An 8,630-nucleotide genomic window follows, 5' to 3' on the forward strand; every position below is an offset into this window, starting at 1 on the left:
TCTCTCTTATTCTCCTTCTAGTTAGTACATCGGCATCCTTATCCCCAATTATCTATTCAGGACTGTGATTCAATATCACATACCTAGGAATAATATGATCATTCTCTTCAAGTTTAGCTTCTTCATTATCATCTTCCTCTAAATTTATTTGTTCTGGTTGAACAAGTACATCAAGATTTGCTTTACCGGTTTCTGATTTAACAGTTTCAGGTTCCAAAAGAAAAATGCAAGGATCTTCATCCTTCTTCTTAGAACTGGTTCCTTCTAAGATTTCAAGACATTCATCTATACAAACATCAACACTCTCAACAGTTTTTTGTGTCTCGTTGTTGAAGCATTTATAGGCCTTACTCTTGGTGGAATAGCCAAGAAATATGCCTTCATCACTCTTAACTTCAAAGTTTCTTATGTAATCACCTCTTTTAATAAAACATTTTCTTCCAAATATCTTAAAATAGGTAACATCAAGTGATCTCCCATACCAGTTTCATATGGGGTCTTTTCACCATACCTCTTTTCACTAGAACGTGGTTCATTATGTACACAACTATACTTATAACTTCTTTCCAAAATGTTTTTGATACACCTCCTTGTATCAACATAGTCCTAGCAGCTTCAACCACTGACTGGTTGCTTCTCTCTGCTATACCATTCTACTATGGTGTCCTTGGTGCAGAAAGTTGTCACTTGATACTATTATCATCACAATATTTAGTGAACTCCATAGAAGTGAATTCACCACCTTGATCTGTTCTTAGACATTTTATCTTTTTGCCACTCTCTTTCTTAGCTAAGGCTCTAAATGCCTTGAATTTACCAAAAGCTTCAATCTTATCCTTCAAGAATGTGACCCACATGATCCTTGAACAATCATCAGTGAAGATCATGAAGTATCTGTCACCTTGAATGCTTCTTGTTCTTATTGGTCCACATAGGTCTGTATGAACCAAATCTAACAAGTGCTCCACTGAGAAGGACTTGCTCTTTAAATTTGAATAAGTCATCTTTCCTAGTTGACATTCTTTACAAAGATCATTAAGTTGTTTGTCTAGCTAAGGCATACCTCTTACTATCTTAGACTTTCTTACTTTAACAATATTGTCAAAATTTATATGACAAAATCTCCTATGCCAAAGCCAGTTATCATCTATTTTTGCAATCAAACAGTTGCTAACTTTAGGATTGAGATGAAATAGATTACCTCTGGTCTATTTACCAGTTGCAATCAATTCACATTTGTTGTCAAACATTTTGCACATTCAATTTCTAAATTCCAGTGGGTATCCTCTGTCATTAATTTGTGCCACACTTAAAAGATTGTGATTTAGGCCTTCAACCCAATAGACATCATCAACACTTCTCTTCCCGTTAAGAGAAATAACTCCCTTACCTTTAACCATATAGGGTGAGTCATTGCCAAATATGACAACACCGCCATCAAATTCCTTCAAGTAAATAAATTTACTCTAATCATCGGTCATGTGATGTGAACAACCACTATCAATGATCCAATCATCAGAGTTATCCATTCTATATACTAGTGCCTTCTGATATGACATTTCTTCCTTAATATCTACAAACACAATATCTTCACTAGCATCATCATCAGATTCTTCATCAGTAATACCACTGTCAATAGCTACAAGACAATATCTCTTGCCTTTACCCTTGTATTTCTTAAATTGGTCTCTCTTGTATTCATTTTCACCATTAGGGAAATTTGCTTCTATACGACCAATCTTGTTGCATGCAAAACATTTTAAAGGTAGTTTACCTCTATATTTACCAGTGCCTCTAGGAAGTCATTTTGCCAACAATGCTTCAAGTTCCACTAAGTTGTCTTCATCTTCAACATCTTTGCTGGATCTAGATTCATAGTTCTGGCCAGTATCTCTACTTCTTCTCACAGATGGGTTAGAAATAGAAGATCTAAATGCAGATTTTGATTTCTATAGACTACCATAATAGCCATTTAGTTCAAAAGCAGTAAGTTTTCCAATAATAGAGTCAACAGTTACCTTTGTCTTGTCAATGGATTTCATCTCCTGAATAGCTGCAACTCGGATAGCATAGATTGGTAGCAGGGTTCACAGTACCTTACTGATTACTATGGCATCTTCCACTTTCCCTCCTGCACTCTTTATCTCACCAACTAGCTCTTTAACCCTTTGACTGTACTGCTGGATATTCTCACCTTCAGAAATTCTCATGTCATCAAAGTTTCCTCTTAAACTCTCCTCTTTAGAAATCTTAGCATGTTCATCACCGCTATAAATCTCTTCTAATTTATTCCATACTTCATATGCAATTTCAAGATCATGAACATCTACATATTCAGCATCAGATAGGGAAATGATAATACCTTCTAATGCCTAGTGATTTTCTTGTTGTTCTTTCTTCTAATCATTAGTTAGGGGTCTAGTAGGTGTAGTATACTTATTTTCTATATGATCCCAATACTGACTACCAAGACTCTTAATGTAAATCTTCATTTTGTCACTCCATATTCTATAGTTATCTTTGTTGAACTTTAGACCTTATTTCTTTATCATGATCTACTAGATCTTTTCCTCAAGCTATTAGGCTTTTAGATTAAGAGGTCCTGAGATGCTCTGATTACAATTGATGGTATGATGAAAGAATAAGTATCTGGTAGAATACTAAGAGGGGGGGTGAATCATTATATTAAAAAACTGATACAAAGTTCCCAAACTCAAACTTAGTCAAGCAAAGTAAACATATCTCAATCAAGATCAATATTCATAAGAATACTTGATATCAACCGATTTAACTGTTCTGATATCTATAACAGTAAACAACTTCAATTGTGTAAACATCAACAATGCTTAATTATAACACAACTGTTAGGACCTGAAAGGCAACTGAGAGGGGGGGGGTGGTGAATCAGTTGTCTATGAATTTCAACCCAATCATAACTTAATCAAACTTGATACTTAATACCAGTAAACCAAACTTAATGTCAGTTGACAGATTAACAGTTAATATCAATACTGGTAAAACTTAATGCATGAAATAGAAAGAGAAACAACATCCACAACACATAACACAAAGATTTTAACATGGAAACCCTGTAAGGGGAAAAACCATGATGGGAAACCTTACCCACAATTAGATGATACTACTGTAGATAGTATGTGTATACAAATGGGGTTTGCACATGCAGAAAGGCCAACAGCCTAGAGAACACTGCTCAAATGGGAGTCGCAATGACTACAATAGGATGGTTAAATAATTTACTGCTCAAAATAGCATCTCCAATGTTGGATTTAGTACCGGTTAAGATCTAATAATAACCTTCAAACCTTCCTTGAACCTTCTCTATCATCTGCTCATATGATCTTCAATATTCACACATACCATGTTACAATACCATGCCATAACCTTACATGTCATATCCCATCGATCATCTCACAAATGAGATCTTATATATATACAAAACCTAAGACCAAATGCGTAGGTCGGCTCACTAAAAATATTACACTTAGATCAATTTACAAATAAGTCTTGATGTGATGCATCTTGTCGGCTCAATACATTTACAACAATATCCAATTAATAAATCATCTCCATAACATGTCGTGCTGATCTGGAATACATAACACATATAGATCCATAACATTGACCAATCTGTCAGTAACAACAAATATGTCAACCCAATTAGACCAATAACCAAAACACCAAAACCAAGTATCCAAACCATGTCTTTGACATAATTAAGTGATCTCCAGATGATAACAAGTCATCGTAAGTGTTGGTGAACCATATAACCTACCGGTGGACAATATACTGGTGACTGTGCATAAGTCATTGAACTTGTCGGTGAACACAATGTGTTGGTTGAATAGTAAACCAATATAACCATAGTGCCAAATCAACAATGTAAATCTCCAGAAATATAAGTGTTGACATCAATGACAAAACTAATGCAACACATCCATAATATCAACAATCTCCCCCTTTGGCATTGATGGCAACACTAGATGGAAAAACATCTAAGTGCCAAAACAGAATGCCAAAAACCAAAAACCAACAATCTCCAGAAGAGATCAATACCAAAAATCAAAATCAAAATGCAGAGAGTATATATCTCTCCCTCAATGAATAATGTCTCCAAAGAATAATCTCTCCCCCTAGGATAATATTTTTCCATAGATCTCTCTCCCCCTTTGACATCAAATTCCAAATCAATTAAATGCCAAAATATATAACCAACTAATATGACTAATTAATATAACCAACTACTCCCCCTGTGAAGTAGCTTTCCTCCATCAAAGATGGAAAAAAGGTTTCTTTGTTAGTTTCTGTTAGTTTGATTCCAATCTTTAGCTATCTAAGTCTCTATCGGTGGGGGTATTACCCCAAGCTACTCTCTAAAATATTAAAAAGTTTCCTTAGACAAAGGCTTAGTAAAGATATCTGCAATCTTCTATTTAGTATTCACATAAACCAATCTCACCTCTTTTCCTTCAACATTCTCTTTCAGAAAGTTATATTTGATAGAAACATGCTTAGTCTTAGAGTGAAATACTGGATTCTTTGATATATCAATTGTTGTTGAATTATCACAATTAATGATTATAGGTTCTTTGCATTTTACCTTTATGTCCTTCAACATTTGCTTAATCTATAATACCTAAGTACAATTAGTTGTTGCTGCAACATATTATGATTCTACTGTTGATAATGATGTACAATTCTGCTTCTTGCTCAACCAAAAAATCAATCTTCTACCAAGGAAGAATGCACCGCCAGTGGTACTCTTTCTGTCATCTACATCTCCTACCTAATTTGCATCAGTGTATGCACATAAATCAAAATTTTCATCTTTAGGATACCATAAACCAAGATTTGTTGTGCCTTGTAGATACCGAAAAATCCTTTTTACTGCTGATTCATGATTTTTTTTAGGATTACTCTAAAATCTTGAAACAATACATACTACATTCATTATATCAGGTCTTATTTGTGTCAAATACAGTAAACCTCCAATCATAGATTTGTATCTTGTTGGATTAACAGGAGCTTAATCATCCTTCAATGTCAATTTATTCATTGTAGTCATAGGAGTACTTACTGGTTTAGAGTTTTCCATACCAAATTTCTTCAATAGTTCCTTCAAATATTTTGTTTGACATATGAATATACCTTTATCAGTTTGTGAAATCTACAACTCTAAAAAGAATTTTATCTCCCCAATCATAGACATTTCAAATTCTTCCTGCATTTTGTTAGAAAAGTCCTTACACAATCCATCTTCTCCTCCAATAATGATATCATCAATAAAAACTTCAATAACCAGGATGTCATCATTAGTCACTTTATAGTATAAGTTGTTGCCAGTATTACCTTTAGTGTAACCAAGCTTCAAAATCTATTTATCCATTCAAGCATACCAAGCTCTAGGAGCTTGCTTCAATCCATACAAAGATTTTCTTAATATACAAACCATATCCTTAATATTTGTTAATGAAAATCCATCAGGTTGTTCAATGTAAACTTCCTCTTGAAGATCACCATTCATAAATGCACATTTTACATCCATCTAATATACTTTATAGTTCTTTTGAGCTACAAATGCAAGAAATAATCTAACTACCTCAATTCTAGCTACCGGTGCAAAGGTTTCATTATAATCAATTCCCTCTTTCTGTGAATATCCTTTACATGCTAATCTTGCTTTCTTCCTAGTTACCTTACAATCTTCATTAAGTTTATTTCTGAATACACATTTAGTTCCAATTACATTTTTGTCTTTAGGCCGAGGAAGTAAATGTCCATGTATTGTTCTTTTTCAATTTGTTCTAGTTCATCTTCCATTGCTTTAATCCAATGTTCATCTTGACAAGCTTCAATAATATATGTCAGTTCAATTTGAGAGATTAAGCTTACTTCTTCATTTTCCAGTCTTCCTCTTGTCATAACACCTTGATACTTATTCCCAATTATCTGATTCTCTGAGTGATTTAGTCTTACATACCTTGGTTTATTCACATGTTGTTGTTCTTCAGTCACTATGGAATTATCTGATGATGCTTGTGTGACTGGATCCACATTCTATACTGGTGCACTCTCTATAGGTTCATTTATGATCATCTCAATTGTCGATTTAGAAACTATAGACCTTGAATATCCTCTAAAGTGTTCATCTATCTTCACATTTTTTATTAAAACATCTATATGTCTTGCTCTTGGATGAATAACCAAGAAATATTCCTTCATCACTTCTAGGATCAAATTTACCAACATACTCATATCTCCTTATATAGAATTTGCTTCCAAAAATTCTGAAGTTTTTAAGAGTAGGAGTATTACCAAACCATAGTCCATAAGGGGTCTTATCGATTTCACCTTTGATGTGAACTCTATTGAAAGTGTAAACTGTTGGCATTATGTGAACTGGCATGAGCCTTATGTGAATCGGCATGAAGACATAATGATATTGTATGTTGTCATTGATGTCAATATGGGACATAGTGTGAACCAGCACATGTGATAAGTGAACAGAGAGGAATCAGCATATGTGTGAACCGGTTTATATGCCAAAGTGAAGCGGCATATTTCTTCAAGGTGAACCGGCATGAAGTTATGGGAACCAGCACATGGAAGCATTGTATGACTACTGGTTGGTAGGTAGCTTCCACTTCGGGGTTTCCAGTTGGAGTACCTCAAGTCTGTGTTACTCAATTGGTGATCTTTGTGTGATGAGTTAGCAGTATGATGAAGGACAGATCATGTTGCCACGCAAGCTATGTGTGTGTGAAGGATCTTGCATGAAAATGACTATTCCTATCTACCTCGGGAATGTGTGAAGTCTATCAAACGGTGATAACACATGATGGGTTATCAGCCGCCATGAAAATGGTGGATAATGGATGATGGAGAATGTCTTGAGATTGATTCAAGATTGTTGCATTTAATGTAGCATGATTCAACGGTCAGGAATGAACCATTTGAATTGCTTAACCTAACAGGTTTAGGGTTTAGGGTTTTTGCTACTAACCTGTATGTCTCCTATAAGGTCGATGTTGGGTTTCTTTCTAAGGTTGTTGGAAAAAGTTGTGAGTGTGTATCCAAGGAAAGTGATACGTGATTCTTGCCAGACCAAAGGAGAGAAGAGATACCTGCAAAGTGAATGTACAGAGGGAAAAGAGGAGCCTAAATGGATCTGCATTAGCATTAAGTGTTGTTAACAGATCATTGTAATACCTATTGATCTCTAACCACTTCAACAGTTGTAAAATCCCCTAACAGGGTAGCCTTAACTGGCTTGATTCAAAATCCCTTAAATTGGGTGGTCTTAACCAGCTTGTTTCAAATCCCTTAACTAGGTAACTCGAGGCTAATGAGTTCTGAGAAGCTAGAGAAGCTTAGGAGATCCTTTCAGCTATTGAGTTCTTGAAATCCTCTAACAAGGTGACCCTACCGGGTTTAACCCTTAACCGAGTATCCCTTAACCAGGTGATCCTTAACAGGACTGGTTCTTACCAAAACCTATTATAATGTCCTTAACCGGACAAGGCTACTAATAGAGTGGACTTCTAAAGAGTTCAAAAAGCAACTTGTGGGTATTCATCCCCACCATGGTTTTTCCTAGTTGGGTTTCCACGTGAAAATTATGTGTGTCATGTGAAATGCTTTTGTCTTGTGATGCTTTGTTTTATCTGTTAAGCACATGAAGGTTCTATGTTTTCATGCCTATCTATAAAACATATTGAACTCATTATTGTGAAGATTTGATGGTCAAGTTTACTGGTTTATGCATGAGAATATAATGATACTGTAGTATTGAGTTAAGAGGAAAGCTTATTGAGTGACCGGTTCATGACTGATTGAGCTATACTGGATGTTGCTGGTTGCACTCTATTTTACCGGTATCCCTGTTTAATAGTCATTTCGGGTATTTTCTATCAAAATGGTTTTTGATTGTATTTGTGTTTGTACTGATTCACCCCCCCCCCTCTCAGTGTCATTTTGGTACTAGTGGTTCATCATTGAGTTATCATAAACTGTTGTATTCACTGCTTCTCTCCAATATACATGAGGTAGATTTGCTTCCAATATCATGCTTCTAGCTACTTCTAGAATAGTTATGTCCTTCCTTTCCACAGTTCCATTATGTTGATGTGTCTGGGGTGCTAATAGTTGTTTTTTGATTCCATTTACTTCATAGAATATATTAAATTCCTTAGATGTAAATTCACCTCCTTAATCAGATCTCAAACATTTGATTTTCTTACCGGTTTCATTCTCTATCATTTCCTTGAATAGTTTGAATTTTCCAAAATCTTTTGATTTCTCCTTAAGAACAGTAACCCAACACATTCTAGAATAATCATCAATAATTATCATAAAGTATCTATCTCCCTGTAGACTTCTTGTTCTTGCTAGACCACACAAGTTAGTATGAATTAAATCAAGAACATTATTGGATTTGTCAAAAATACTCTTAAAAGTTGTTCTAACTTGCTTTCCCATTTGACATTCCTTACATACCGGATTATGAGGTTTCACAATCTTAGGTAAGTCCCTTACTGCCTTAGTTGAACTGATCTTTACAATGCAATCAAAATTTACATGACAAAGTCTCTTATGCCATAACCAACTTTCAT

The sequence above is a fragment of the Cryptomeria japonica genome, chromosome 5 (assembly GCF_030272615.1).
Source record: "Cryptomeria japonica chromosome 5, Sugi_1.0, whole genome shotgun sequence".
NCBI lineage: Eukaryota > Viridiplantae > Streptophyta > Pinopsida > Cupressales > Cupressaceae > Cryptomeria > Cryptomeria japonica.